General features: G+C 43.2%; 1 long non-coding RNA gene across 1 annotated transcript; it reads right to left on the bottom strand.

Moving 5' to 3' along the window:
- Nucleotides 1-12,213: 12,213 nt before the first annotated feature.
- Nucleotides 12,214-15,166, bottom strand: LOC140207769 (uncharacterized). The gene is made up of 3 exons (XR_011888654.1): nucleotides 14,462-15,166; nucleotides 12,786-12,857; nucleotides 12,214-12,462 (listed from the first exon to the last, which is right to left on the bottom strand). It is a non-coding gene; the product is annotated as an uncharacterized lncRNA (long non-coding RNA).
- Nucleotides 15,167-16,319: the final 1,153 nt, after the last annotated feature.

Here is a 16,319-nt window from a genome sequence, read left to right as displayed (position 1 = left end):
ACCTAGCGAATGCGTGGACACAGAGACAGTTCCAACTCAACGACAGACAGTTCCTTATCTAGATACAGCAAGGCTCCGGTCTCGCTCTGGTGGTAGAACTTGACAAGGTTGCAGGCAAGGCTCCAGACACAGGATGCAGGCAAGGCTCCAGACACAGGTTGCAGGCAATGCTTCAGAAGGAAAGCGAAGGGAAGAGAACAGTCCAGCCTCAAGGTAACGACAAAGACGGCCTGGTTTACCTAACGAAAGCAAGGACAGGAAGGGACAGATCTAACTGCAGGGTAACGGCAAAGACGGCCTGACTTACCCCACAGAGGCGAGGACGGGATACTGACGAGACGAACCAGCAACCACACTCGAACCCAGAGCCACTTATATTCTCATCCCCAAGACGAAAATCAGGTGCCTGTGATTAAGCCCAACTGAAACAAGGCACAGCGGAAAGAACTGGAGACCGGAGTCCATGGACCGGGCTGTGAACCGGAACGCGGCATGTTAGGATGATGTTCATGGAGTTTTAAAGAGGAGAGGATTAAGTTGTGGATGTTGGGAAGTAAACACACTTTGGATAAAGTACAAAATAATAAACGTAACAAAGATGGTGCCATGGCAACTAGTGTTGAAACATCAATTTTTTACAATTCAAACACGAGGAAATCAGCAGATGCTGGAAATTCAAGCAACACACATCAAAGTTGCTGGTGAACGCAGCAGGCCAGAGCATCTCTAGGAACAGGTACAATCGACGTTTCGGGCCGAGACCCCTCCCATTTCTAAATCTCTTACTAGCTCTTCTTTCAGTTAGTCCTGACGAAGGGTCTCGGCCCGAAACGTCGACTGTGCCTCTTCCTAGAGATGCCGCCTGGCCTGCTGCGTTCACCAGCAACTTTGAAGTGTGTAACTTGTTACAATTAATAGAAGGACGTGGACAAGTGCTTCATAACTTCTTCATTACACGAAAACAATCAGAAAACTGCGTTCTGAAAGGGCCATAAAGAGGCCAAGACTGTTAAAGGTAGTTTAAACAAGTGGGCAAATAACTAACAAATGCAGTGCAGCACGGGTAAATGCGAAATTGGCCATTCAGGCAGAAAATGTAACGATGACGAAAGTGAGGTACAAGATCAGACACGGAAGATCTCTGAGCACACAGTGATGCGGATCTCCCAGTGTTTCAGCACAAAATATTAGTATGCAAATACGGCAAGTATTTACTTAAGGAAAATAACGTAATTGTAGGCTAGGTTCGATTATTATTGTAAGCACTGGGGTTTATTTCTGTATTTGATGCCTTAGTCGATATCCATCTTCAAGGACCCCCATTATCCGGAACATTGCTAAAATCAGGTAGGTGGTACAGTAGCCTAAAAGACATACATTCAGCATTTTAGAAGCAATTTCTTCCACACCACAACAGATTTCTGCATGGACAATAAACCAACCCATGGACGCTCCTCACTATTTTTGCTCTGTTTTTGTACTACATATTCAATTTGATTTTAAAACTATTTGATTGTAATTCATAGTTTTTTAAGTATGATATTTAACTGCTGCCGCAAAGTAACTAATCTCAAGACAAACAACAGGAATTCTGCGGATGCTTGAATTTCAAGCAACACACATCAAAGTTGCTGGTGAACGCAGCAGGCCAGGCAGCATCTCTAGGAAGAGGTACAGTCGACGTTTCAGGCCGAGACCCTTCGTCAGGACTCACACATCAAAGTTGCTGGTGAACTTTTTTCAAGACATACGTCCTCCTCGATACTGAACCTGATTCTGATTCTAATTGCTTGGTAGTGCCATCTAAGCCGTGCAAAAACGCTGACGTGGCAATAATGGAATATCAGAGTACATGGCAGCACCAATACGTCAGTCGAAGCCCGGATCTAATGCTATTCTATTGCTTCTGCATTACTATTGCCAATGTAAATGGTTTCCCTCCACTGACTGGATTTTTTATAACACATTGAAAACTCTTCAATTAAATTAATCCTTAAGTTCTCTGCAAATGAATTCAGCAATTGTATTCCTCATTTAATTCATGAAAATTATTTCATAATTGTTATCTGGTAGGTTGATCTCGAAGGTGAAATCATGAAGGGTCCAGAATGAAATGACTAACTGGATAGGAAATTGGCTTGGTGGAAGGAGTTAGGAAGGGCTTTTATTGAGACTGAAGACCTCTGACCAGTGGTGTGCAGATGTTTGTCATCAAAATGATTTGGATGCGAACGTAGGTGGCATGAATGCAAGTAAATGGAAGAATGACGCTAAAATTGGTAGTTTGGCAGAGAATGAAGAAGGCTGTCTAGGTCTGCCACAGGATCGGTATTAGCTGGGAAAGTGGGCAAAGGAATGGCAGATGAAATTTAACTGTGAAACATGGGAGTTTTGGAAAGGGTCATGCCTCAATTTCATTCGCCATCTACTTTGACATACGTTCGGAATTTCCAGTGGTGTTTTGGCGCGACATCCAACAAAAGACGACAACATTCAACAATTATACAGAAAAAGGATTAAAAGGAAATAAAATTAGAAGAAAGCCATTGAATAAAGGGTGCTATAATAATTAAATACCGGCATGTGCTTACGATATAAACGTCATTATAAATAGTTGTTCAAAGGGCTGCAGTGCCTGATGGCGGTAATATATCGAGGGGCGGGGCTAATTAAATGGTTGATTGGATTAACAACCTGGAGCTAAGGGACTTTTAAGATCGTGTCAGGTTTTTGTTTTAATAACCATACAGCGCTTTCCAGAGGGAGCATTTTGAAAAGACACTTCTCTGGGTGAGTTGCGTCCACAATGTTTTGTCGTATCTGCGTCTTTGTTCTGAAAAAAAAAAAGCCAGGGCAGGATTTATATAGCACGTAACCCGGTCCGGTTTTAAAGTTGGTGACTGGTGTTGTAAAATAGACACGGCGGCACAAGCCATAATTCTATGTATGTGTCAACACAGTTCAAAGTAAATTTATTTACAAAGACAGACATGTTACTATATACCGCCCCGATGTTCATTTTCATCTGGGTATTCACGGTACGTAATGGAAACACAATAGAATCAACCTAAAGCTGCACACATCAAAGATGGAAGAACAACCAATGTGCAAAACAAAACCAATTGTGCCATAGAAAAAGAACAGTAAATACGTATGAAGATAATATTGAAAAATTGAGTTCTAGAGTCCTTGAAGGAGAGTCCATAGGTGCGGGAATCAGTTTAGAGTATGGATTCAGGACCCTAATGGTTGAGCGGTAAGGGTTATTCATAAACCTGGAGGTGTGGGACCCGAGATTTCTATACCTCATTCCAAAGCCTGAGGAAAGCATGGCCCGGACGGTAGGGTTATTGATGATGGGTGGTGTTTTCCGGCGACCGCTCTCCCTGTTCAGTGGTGGGGAGGGCGTTACCTGTATGTACTGGGGTTTGCCCACTAATTTTTCAGGCTTTTCTTTTCAAGGGCATTGGTGTTTCCATGCGGCGCAGTGATGGAACCAATCGGAATATTGTCTAACTTGCATCTATAGAAGTTATCAAAGTTTGATTGAAGGGATTAAAGGCAGATAAATCCCCAGGGCCAGATGGTCTGCATCCTAGAGTGCTTAAGGAAGTAGCCCAAAAATAGTGGATGCATTAGTGATAATTTGTCAAAACTCTTTAGATTCTGGATTAGTTCCTGAGAATTGGAGGGTGGGTAATATAATCCCGCTTTTTAAAAAAGGAGGGAGAGAGAAACCGGAGAATTATAGACCTGTAAGCCTGACATCGGTGGTGGGGAAAATGCTAGAGTCAGTTATCAAAGATATGATAACAGCACATTTGGAAAGTGGTGAAATCATCGGACAAAGTCAGCATGGATTTGTGAAAGGAAAATCATTTCTGACGAATCTCATAGAATTTTATGAGGATGTAACTAGTAGAGTGGATGGGGAGAACCAGTGGATGTGGTATATTTGGATCTTCAAAAGGCTTTTGACAAGGTCCCACACAGGAGATTAGTCTGCAAACTTAAAGCACAGGGTATTGGGGGTATGGTATTGACGTGGATAGAGAATTGGTTGGCAGACAGGAAGCAAAGAGTGGGAAAAAACGGGACCTTTTCAGAATGGCAGGCAGTGACTGGTGGGGTACGCAAGGCTCAGTGCTGGGACCCCGGTTGTTTACAATATATATTAATGACTTAGACGAGGAAATTAAATGCAGCATCTTCAAGTTTGCGGATGACACGAGGCTGGGCGGCAGTGTTAGCTGTGAGGAGGGTGCTAAGAGGATGCAGCGTGACTTGGATAGGTTAGGTGAGTGGGCAAATTCATGGCAGATGCAATTTAATGTGGATAAATGTGAGGTTATCCACTTTGGTGGCAAGAACAGGAAAACAGATTACAATCTGAATGGTGGCCGATTAGGAAAAGGGGAGGTGCAACGAGACCTGGGTGTCATTGTACACCAATCATTGAAAGTGGACATGCAGGTACAGCAGGCGGTAAAAAAGGCAAATGGTATGCTGGCATTCATAGCAAGGGGATTCGAGTACAGGAGCAGGAAGGTACTGCTGCAGTTGTACAAGGCCTTTGTGAGACCACACCTGGAATATTGTGTGCAATTTTGGTCCCCCAATCTGAGGAAAGACATTCTTGCCATAGAAGAAGTACAAAGAAGGTTCACCAGATTGATTCCTGGGATAGCAGGACATTCATATGATGAAAGACTGGATAGACTAGGCTTACACTCTCTGGAATTTAGAAGATTGAGGGGGGATCGTATTGAAACGTATAAAATTCTAAAGGGATTGGACAGGCTAGAAGCAGGAAGATTGTTGCCGATGTTGGGGAAGTCCAGAACGAGGGGTCACAGTTTGAGGATAAAGGGGAAGCCTTTTAGGACAGAGATGACGAAAAACTTCTTCACACAGAGAGTGGTGAATCTGTGGAATTCTCTGCCACAGGAAACAGTTGAGGCCAGTTCATTGGCTATATTTAAGAGGGAGTTAGATATGGCCCTTGTGGCTAAAGGGCTATGGAGAGAAGGCAGGCACAGGTTCTGAGTTGGATTATCAGCCATGATCATACTGAATGGCAGTGCAGGCTCGAAAGGCCGAAGGGCTTACTCCTGCACCTATTTTCTATGTTTCTATGCTTCTATGTTTGACAGCCCGAATCAGAGAGATACCTGCAGATGGTGAACGAAGACATGCTTGCCTTTATCAGACGGGCCGTGGAGAACAAGATGGTGAGGGGACCGCATTTGGAATATTGGTTCGTTTCTGGTTGTTACGCCATAGAAATAACCTGCTTCTTCAGTGGAGGGAGTGAATAAAAGATTCATCAGAATATAACTGGGTACTGACGGGTTTAAGTTAAAAGAAGAGACCGAGAATACTGGAAACGCTTTCCCTGAAGCTATGGAAGGTCGGGGGCTACTCCGCGGATGTTTATTAAATCCTGAGTGATAAGGTGGAATGGTATGTCTTTTCCCAAGTAAGGGAAAGTAAAGCGTGACTACGGGGTCAAAATGAAAGAGGAAATATTTGAGGAGGAATGGAAGGTCATTTATTCAACAGAGGACGGTCGGTACTGTATATAGAACGACTTGCCAGAAGAAGTGGTAGAGGCGGGTACAGTTACAACATTCAGAAAACATTTGGATAGGTACGTGGATAGGAAAGGTTTAGAAGTAAATTAGGAAAAAGTAGTCCAAGGAGACTAGCCCAATAATGCATTACAGTCAGCATGGACGAGCTGGGCCGAAAAGCCTGTTGCGTCCTCCATAACTTTTATCAGTAGTTATCCCAGAATATCGAGGTGCAAACGGAAGATTTGCGCCGTATCATTTTGGAACGTTTTAAAACTTCTTAAAATAAACTTAGACAGTGACACGGCTGAGGAATGTACATTTGTAACGGCTGAATGAATTCGTTTAGCAGATTTATCAGCGTTCATTCCATTAGCTCGGCAAAACATTATGGAGCGGAGCGTCCGTTTCTGTGCTGTACTGTGCTGTTCTATATTTTCTAAATAAACCAAAACAAAAAGAAGTTATTCCTACTTCATTTCCTGCCGCGCGTGGTCTCACTTCTGTGAAGTTCATCCGGCCGCTCTTGTTGACTGAGATGGAAAATGATTTAAGTGAACGACAGTGTTAAACCCAGAACCAGACAACAACGGCAATAAAAACAATCATGGGCAGTTAGAACGAATTTGGAGCCTGGCTGCCGGTTCCCACGGCGAATACATCCGTGAGGAGAAAGATAATCGCCGCAGGAAAGCCGACATGGTACGGTAAAAAGTAAACATGCGTGGATGGGGCATCTGCAAGTGAAAAGAATCGTTCGTTTTTATATGTTCGAACACCTCTCTCTCAGAATTTCCGACTCTGACGGTATATTTACGAAGGCGGTGCGCATGGTAGGAGGTTGGGAGCAGATCATAGTGCCATCAGATCCAGAAATTGATTTATAAATATTTATGAAAGAGTTAAAGATCCGTCTACGTATCAAAAAAGAAAGGGAGGAGGAGAAAAGGAAGGGTGGGTGGATAATTAGCATCAGGATCAGTCTTAATATCACTAATACCTGTCGTGCAACAATAAATTCTGTAAAACATGATAATAAACATATTTAAAAATAGATTTATTTTATAGATTAACAGTTTCTGGTGCAGAAAGAGGGCAAACCGTGAGGTAGTGTCAGGTAGTGATAACTAGATGAATACTATATACAGGCAGATTAATGTTGTCGAGTAAAAAGACCACCGCACTGAAAAATACAATGAAACCAACCCAGTGTCAGGCACGGGGAAGTTCATGGTGCCCTTCTTTACCCACCGCTCTTTCCCCAGTCAGATACCAAACACATATTAATTGGAAAGACTCCAACTTACACTGGAATGAAACAGTTGCAACCTATCTTCGGGTATACATTTAAGGTCATTGGGAAAAACTTCAAAGAGATGTCAGAGGTAGGTATTTTTACACAGAGTGAGGGGTGTGTACAACGCGCTGCCAGTGTTGGTGACAGAAGTATATACATTAGGGACCGTTAAGACACTCTTAAATAGGCTCATGGATGATTGAAAAATGGAAGGCTCTGTAAGCGGGAAGGGTTAGAATAGGTTAAATAGTCAACGCAACATCGTGGGTCGAGGGGTCTGTACTGTGCTGCAGTGTCATACGTTCCGCCGCTAATCAGAAGAATACCCAATCAGCAACATTTTTTTCCTTGACTACTACTCAACATTCCGTTTATCTTGTCAGCCCCCATCAGCCCATTGGCTTGTCGTTTTACTTCCTCATTTTCCGGCGAAACGTTAGAGGCCTCGTGATATAGGTACCCAGCAAAAGAACGGTGAGAACAAACGCAAGGGGAGAGAATGCCTGAGGTGTAAGGAAATACCCAGGAAACAGAAGGAAAAGATTTATTTCGGAGCTCCTGAGGGCTAGCAACTACGAAAGGAAGAAATTCACCAAGGTGTTATCACCAAGATGGGTAAAGCTGTATCAAATTATGTGTAAAATATATATATATAGACCGGACTCTGCGTAAAATGCCTTGTCCGTTCACCAAATTATTAGGATTCCTTATTTCCATTGGGACCTACATCCTAAGGATTAAAATCGATCGTGGAGGATAGAGAGAAAGATAACGAGACAGAAAAAAAGAAATAGAATTAGACATTAGACAGATAAAGTCCTTGGATGGGGGGCGGAAATGCAATAATCTCCAATAATTTTTCAGTGATCCTCATTGATGTATATCTCTGAGTTACGGAGGACGAGTAAATCCTCTATCCTTGTTCCAAAAGTCAATATGAGATATCTTATATGTATCAGGATAGTGATTTTGACATCTTACGCGAAACTATGATAATGCTGTAACAAGGTGCACTTTGCTTATCCCGGAAAAATTCCACAGAACCAATCTTCTGCTAAGGCAGAGGGCTTCCAACATCGGGTCTACGGACCCGTTGATTAATGGTAGGGCTTCATGGCATAAAAAAGATTGGGAACCCCTGCCCTAAAGCAATCACTTCAATGATCTGGCGCAAGAATTGCTTCCCAACCAAATTCGAAGCAGCGAAGACTCACCTGGAAGGAGATAGATCAGGACGCAGACCGTTGAAAAGCTCACTGTCGCAGTCGCTGCGAATTGTGCACCGAGAGATTGCCCAGATATTGGTGAGTTCTGAAGGGAAGTGAAATGTAGGTCGGATGCCATAATTATGCCTAGCATTTAAAGATACATCTGTGGAAAGTACCGCACTGTGCCAATTCACGCTACAGGTTTCCTGTTTACGCTTTCAAGGTCAGTGATTGCGCCTAACTGCAAAGGGCGCTCTGTGTTACATGGGCATGCGTGGAAAGTGTTGCGCAGACCAGGTTGCTTAAACCGTAGGCTAGAAACAGATGGTGTCAAGTGACATTCATTTGCTTTTCTCAACCGTGTGGCCTCTGTACTTTATTTGTCACCCTGAAGAGCACTTCCTTTCTAACAGCAACACTATGTTCTATATCCTTCTTCCCATTAAGTACGGACATGGTTAGCTTCGTACCTTGGTGCCATTTTCCGACACTAATCGAAGACCTGGCTTTTCGGTTATCATCTAAAAATCGATCCAGCTCGGTCTTACATGTGAGCAAGTACAAAGATCTGAATGCCATCCGCGTAGAACATTCTGGAGATTTATTAAGTTCTAGTTGAACAGATAACCTGTCATCTCAATTCTGAAAGGTCAACCCGATTTTTAAAGCGTCGTCGTTATTCTAGGTACCTTCATGCAAGAGAATCATTAACCCTTCATCAACCCGGACAGGCCCAGAATGCAATTTGCAGGTCATGTGAGCTTACATCCAATTCTTCTGAAGACCACTGACATTGTTCCCCCTTGAAACCAATATATTTCAGTGTTTGTTCATTTAAAATTTCTTTAACGCTCGTTGACTGATATGCGTATTCTTACACTTTTCTGCGCTACATTTCATTTTATTGAAAGAGGACCGGGTCGAGGCAACAGAGACTTTTGGAGAAGAGGTGTTCGGTGGGTAATACCGTTCTGGCTGACCGGAAGTGCACCGAGAGCGGTAAGCGTAAAGGAGTTTCGTGCTTACTGATCTGGTTAACAACGGATGGTGCCATCCGGGGTATATTACGATAGAGGAATGTGTTTGCAGACTGGATACTGAACTTGTTACTGTTGGACTTCGGCAACATTCCACCGTGATACAACACTTGGCGGCACGGGAGGTCTTTCCTGCCTTTGGCCATCGAACGTGCAGCTCCTCCAGTGGAGGGTCAGACACCCTGAGCCAATAGACTGGTACTGGACTTATTTTCCATCTGGCATAGTTTGCATTTTGTTGTTTGATTGTTGTGGTTTTTGTATTGCTATATTTACGCTCTATTCTGGTCGGTGCGGCTGTAACGAAACCAAATTTCCCTCAGGTTTAATAAAGTATATCTATCTATCTATCTATCTATCTTTGTTACTTGGAAATTCGCTTATCGCCTTATGTTAAAATGATCTATTTCCGCTAATCAACCTTCAATCAATGCCAAATAGATCATATTAACTTTAATAATACTGTGTGACATTCTATCAACTGTTTTCATAAAGTAAACACGTTAACAGTTTCGCCTTTACCTCTTCTGTGAATTACAAAATCAAAGTATAGATTTGCCGAATATGTTTCACACTGACAAATCCATAACTCTATCAAATACAGTCATTATGTTTTTCCTGTTTCCACGTCTTTACCATTATGTTCTGCTAACTGGACCTTGTATATTACTTTCTTTTGCTCCCCTTGAATGATAGGTATACATTCAGAGTCGTTGAATCTGATCGAATATGTATCGCATTGAAGATTATGACAACATCAGCACGTCAACGACATCCATAACAACCCTAGAAGAAAAATAATTTCAGGATCTATATTGTATACATTTCTCTGACATTAAATTTATCTTTGAAACCTTTGAAACCTTTGATTACGCAGTCTCAGAAATTTAACATTTCCTTTCTTGTAAATTTCACCAGCAGTATTTCTTTGTGCTAATTTTATTCCCTGAGAGTTCCTCGATCACAGACTTATAGTTCTCTGTCGATTCGAACAGAATTTGTTTCTTTTGCCTCACGATGACAAACAAAAATTGTATTGTTTAAATTAACAGTTTATAAATCAATTTCAATTATCCTGTTACTTTGTTCCGCCTGGAACAATGCCGATAGATTTAGAGTCCACAGAGGCGAGATTCAAGATGGAGGTTTGTTATTATCCACAACCAAGGCGTCAACTATTCCTACGATAATCCAGTTGTATGGTGTGACACGATATAAAATTAAACGGTCATTAGAAGATCAATTGTCGTAACATGATAAAATGCTGAAACATGTCTCCCAGTATGTTTTACGTACAACCTTTCATCATTAGAGAGCATTTGTAACATGTCTTTAGAGTCTCCGGGACGTTTTAGCTTTTAACTGTAGTCAAAGTAAAGAATCTTCCGTTTAAGTTTGAAACTGGCAGATTGGGGCCGTGCATTGAATGATACCTTTTCACTAAATCCGCCACACCATCTCAGATATGAAGAAACAGATCTCTTGTGACTTTTTTATTGTCGAATCTCTCAATTATTCATCCTCAGAAAAGTATTTTAGATCAGAGATGTGGGGCCAGATTGAGGGCACCGTCTGTTCTGTGATATGCAAAATAATCCCTGCATCTGGTTGGTTGCCGGTTACCAGTGGTGTTCCACAGGGATCAGTGTTGGGGCCACTTCTTTTTACATTGTACATCAACGATTTGGATTATGGAATAGATGGCTTTGTGGCTAAGTTTGCTGACGATACGAAGATAGGTGGAGGGGCCGGTGGTGCTGAGGAAACGGAGAGTCTGCAGAGAGACTTAGATAGATTGGACGAATGGGCAGAGAAGTGGCAAATGAAGTACAATGTTGGAAAGTGTATGGTTATGCATTTTGGCAGAACAAATAAACGGGCAGACTATTATTTAAATGGGGAAAGAATTCAAAGTTCTGAGATGCAACGGGACTTGGGAGTCCTCGTACAGGATACACTTAAAGTTAACCTCCAGGTTGAGTCAGTAGTGAAGAAGGCGAATCCAATGTTGGCATTCATTTTTAAAGGAATAGAGTATAGGAGCAGGGATGTGATGTTGAGGCTCTATAAGGCGATGGTGAGATCTCACTTGGAGTACTGTGAGCAGTTTTGGTCTCCTTATTTAAGAAAGGATGTGCTAACGTTGGAGAGGGTACAGAGAAGATTCACTAGAATGATTCCGGGAATGAGAGGGTTAACATATGAGGAACGTTTGTCCGCTCTTGGACTGTATTCCTTGCAGTTTAGAAGAATGAGGGGAGACCTCATAGAAACATTTCGAGTGTTAAAAGGCATGGACAGAGTGGATATGGCAAAGTTGTTTCCCATGATGGGGGAGTCTAGTACGAGAGGGCATGACTTAAGGATTGAAAGGCGCCCATTCAGAACAGAAATGCGAAGAAATTTTTTTAGTCAGAGGGTGGTAAATCTATAGAATTTGTTGCCACGGGCACCAGTGGAGGCCAAGTCATTGGGTGTATTTAAGACCGAGATTGATGGGTATCTGAGTAGCCAGGGCATCAAAGGTTATGGTGAGAAGGCCTGGCAGTGGGACTAAATAGGAGAATGGATCAGCTCTTGATAAAATGTCGGAGCAGACTCGATGGGCTGAATGTCCTTCTTCTGCTCCTTTGTCTTATGGTCTTATGGTCTTATGGTCATTGCATACCCAATCCGTAGCCTCAATGCAACAATGGAACTATAGATGAGAAATATTTAAAATGCACTTTTTGGAAAAGAAAAAAGAAAAAAGAAAATGTTGGAAACATCGGCAGATCACACACCATCTGAGGAAAGTTATGGTTTCAGATGGATGAGTCTACTTCAGCTAATGATATCATCGAGTCTAACACCGTTGATTGAGGCCTCCCATTCGCCCTCTCCTCCGGACGAGCGCTGGCTTATCCCACCTGTTGTCTTCTTAATGTCATTAGCGAGGAGAAAGCAGTAATGCGAACACTGAAGTGAGCGCTCTTACTTACAATTTTTTCGCCTTTCTCCAGTTATCTTTCCTGACCGATAGTAGAATCTATCGGTTCAATATTTCAGCGTTGGTCTAAAATTTCTCCTTGAATTACCTGTTACATCGTTTAGTTCCAACATGCCACTTCCTGAAATCTGTCCAGCCTCGCTCCTGAAACCGTTTCTGGAGACTCCCATCACGTAAATTGTCTCCCTCTCGGCCCTCCTTTTATCTGTAATTTCTTTCAGCCCTGTGTGCCTTCCCGTATCCTGTCCGTCTCCAAAATCAGTCGCGACCTAAATGATTGTTGCAGAAGGCTCAATGCAAAGTCCTGGCTCTGTTCCAAGTTCCTACACAGCATGAAAAAGTTTCTGGTCCAATTGTCCTGCGGGGTAAAAAAGCAAGCCTAGTTAGTTCTGCAAGAATTTTGTTGCATTCTATTTTCAGACTCCGTAATCTGTATTCAGTACACTCCGTTAGCTGCCTCTTCACATTTATAATTGGAAAGCTCTTTGTTTGTATCTGACATCCGGTGCTCCTCGCTCCCAAAATAGCAACCGGAAATCACAATCTAGCTCTTCACCTCCCTCTTGTGACACATATGGGCCAGTACAACCACAGAGCACTTGTCAACGCCAACTTCTGCCTTCCCCACTGAACGTCCAGAAGAAAAGCATGTGATTGAAAAGTGGGAGGTAACTCACTCACTTCAGCCGAAAGGTTCTTTGCTTGAATCGTGGGCGCATTCTGTTTATTGTCTTTGGCTCCATGCTCCTTAATCTGGAATATTAAGGATATGAGGTTGGCTAACCTGCAATGTAAAAGAGGACACCAAAAATGTTCTGTGTGTTTGTGTGTGTGTGTCTGTAAAGGAAAGGCTAGTGTGGATGCCGGATGACTGCCATGGTCCGGGATATCTCGGATCGAGACCTCTGTGTTCTTAAGTGGGATGGTGAACAGCCAGGGGTCGTGGTCCATATAGGTACAAATGACATGGATAGGACGTGTGACGATCTTCTGCATAGAGAGTTCAGGAATTTAGGTGACATGTTAAAGAACATAAAAAATAAGAAATAGGAGCAGTAGTAGACCATCTGGTCTGACGAAATTGCTCCACCATTCAATACGATCATGACAGAACTGACCATGGTCTCCACCGACCTGTCTTTGACCCCATAACCCTTAATTCCCATACTATGCAACAATCTAACCAACCTTATCTTAAATATATTTACTGAGGTAGCCTCCACTGCTTCATTGGGCAGTGAATTCCACAGATTCACCACTCTGGGAAAAGCAGTTCCTCCTCATATCCGTCCGGGATTTACTCCCCTGAATCTTGAGGCAGTGTCCTCTAGCTCCCGTCCCACTTAATAGTGGAAACAACTTTCCTGCCTCTATCTAATCTATCCCATTCATATTTTTCGATGTTTCAACCAGATTTCCTTTCATCCTTCTGAATTCCAGCGAGTACATTCCCAGGCGATTCAATCTATTCTCATAGTCTAACCCCCTCTTCTCTGGAATCAACCTGGCGAACCTCTTCTGTACAGACTCCAGAGCCCATATATTCTTCCTCAAGTAAGGAGACCAGAATTGCACGCTCTAGCAATGACCTCCGGTCCGTTTGCCTTCTTGATAATTTGATGCACCTGCAAACCAGCCTTTTGCGATTCACGCACAAGCACTCCTAAGTCCTCCTTCCCAACTACAGATGTTAAACTAAATGGCCAATAGTTACCTGCCTTTTGCCTAAGTTCTTCTTCAATGGTGGCGGTACATTCGCCTTCTTCCAATCAGTCGGAACCTGCCCAGAATCCAGAAAATTTTGATAACTTGTCACCCCTCTCATTTCTTTCAGTGTCCTGGGAAGTATTCCATCAGGACCAGGGGTCTTATCTATCGTTAGGCCCACAAGTTTGCTCAGAACTATCTCTTTAGTGATAGCTTTTGTATCGAGGTCCTCACTTCCCATCGCATCCATATCATTTCTCTTTGGCATATTAGGCGGGGTCCCCACTGTGAAATCCGAAGCAAAATAGTCATTCAAAATCTCAGCCATTTCCTTATTACCCGATATCAATTGTTCCTTTTCGTCCTCCAAGGGACCTACTTTCACCTTAGCAACCTTTTTCCGTTTTACGTAATTCAAACTCAACTAAGAAGATCCCTAACTACAAGATCACTAATTTTACCTGTCTCATTGCACAGGATTAGAAGTAAGATAGGACGTTCCCTTGTAGGTTCAGTACCATGCTGTTCAAGAAGTCTGTCACCTAACACTGTACGAAGTCCTCTTCAAGACTCACTCTATCAGCTTGATTCATCCAATCTATGTGCAAGTTAAACTCCCCCATGATAACTCCGGTTCCATTCCGACATACCTCAAATATTTCTGTTTATTGTCCGTGCCACAGTAATGTCATTTTTCGGTGGCCAATAGACAACTTCCTCCAGTGACACACATAAAAGTTGCTGGTGAACTCAGCAGGTCAGGCAGCATCTATAGGAGGAGGTGCAGTCGACGTTTCGGGCCGCGTCCCTTCGTCAGGACTAACTGAAAGAAGAGCTAGAAAGATATTTGAAAGTGGGAGGGGGAGGGAGAGGTCCAATATGACAGGAGAAGACAGGAGGGGGAGGGATGGAGCCAACAGCTGGACAGTTGATTGGCAAAAGGGATATGAGAGGATCATGGGACGGGAGGCCTAGGGCGAAAGAAGTGGGGAGGAGGGAAGCCCGGAGGATGGGCAATAACGGATGGGGTACGAGGGGAGGTGGGGCAATAACGGAAGTTAGAGAAGTCAATATTCATACCATCAGGTTGGAGGCTACCCAGTCGGAATATAGGGTGTTGTTCCTCCAACCTGAGCGTGCCTTCATCTTTACAGTAGAGGAGGCCGTGGATAGACATATCAGAATGGGAATGGGACGTGGAATTAAAAAGTGTGGCCACTGGGAGATCCTGCTTTCTCTGGCGGACAGAGCATAGGTGTTCAGCGAAACGGTCTCCCAGTCTGCATCGGGTCTCCCCAATATATAGAAGGCCGCATTGGAAGTCCCGGACGCAGTATATCACCCCAGTCGACTCACAGGTGCAGTGTCGCCTCACCTGGAAGGACTGTTTGGGGCCCTGAATGGTAGTGAAGGAGAAAGTGTAAGGGAATGTGTAACACTTGTTCCGCTTACAAGGATAAGTGCCGGGAGGGAGATCGGTGTGGAGGGATGGGGGGGGGGCGTTGAATGGACAAAAGAGACGTGTAGGGAGTGATTTTTCCCCTTGACTGTTCTTAATCTCTACCCAGATGATTTCAGCATTCTACTCGTTAGATCTTATATCGTCTCTCACTATTGCCCTCATCTTTAATTAAGAGCCCTTACCTTCCTGCCTATCTTTCCGTATTGCCTGATATCTTTGAATATTTAATTCCCAATCCTCTCCACCCTGCAACCACGTTTCTGTAATGGCCGCTAAATAATACCCCTTTGTACGGATTTCAACCACAAGCTTACTGATCTTCTTAAGATTATTATGGACATTATAGTCAAGTGCCGTTACACTCATTGCGCTTTTAAAATCTCGTGATCAGAATCAGAATCAGAATCCTTTATTATTGCCAAGTATGTGGACACATACAGGGAATTTGATGCCGATTTCCCTGAGCTCTCGCTGTACAGAATCAAAAAGCAAACAAAACAATAGTGCAAATAATCGTGATTATATACATTGAGGTGTACCTATGTATGTACAGGTGGACTTGATTCATAACAGACTAAAATTAAAGTGTTCATAAGATTGATTGCATACGGAAAGAAACTGTTCTTGTACCTATTTGTCCTGGCATACAGTGATCTAAAGCGCCTACCAGAAGGAAGGAGTTGGAACAGGTGATGTCCAGGGTGTGATGGGTCTACAATGATGCTGCTTGCTCGCTTCCTGGCTCTAGATGCATACAAGTCCTGGATCGGGGGCAGCTTCACACCAATAATCCTTTCCGCAGCCCTGACGGTTCTTTGGAGTCTATTCTTGTCTTGTTTGGTAGCTCATCCAAACCAGACAGTGATGGACGAACAGAGAACAGACTGGAATATTCCTGAATAGAATTGAATCAGCAGCTCCTGAGGCAGGTTGTACTTCCTGAGTTGACGTAGGAAATACAACCTCTGCTGAGAGGTTGTATTTCCTTTTTGGTAAGGGTGTCCGCATTGGGTGTCCACTTCAGGTCCTGGAAGATTGTGACACCC

The sequence above is a fragment of the Mobula birostris genome, chromosome 2 (genome assembly GCF_030028105.1).
Source record: "Mobula birostris isolate sMobBir1 chromosome 2, sMobBir1.hap1, whole genome shotgun sequence".
In the NCBI taxonomy this organism is placed as follows: Eukaryota; Metazoa; Chordata; class Chondrichthyes; order Myliobatiformes; family Myliobatidae; genus Mobula; species Mobula birostris.
The sequence above is the reverse complement of the archived record's forward strand: the minus strand, read 5'-3'. Positions and strand labels throughout refer to the sequence as shown.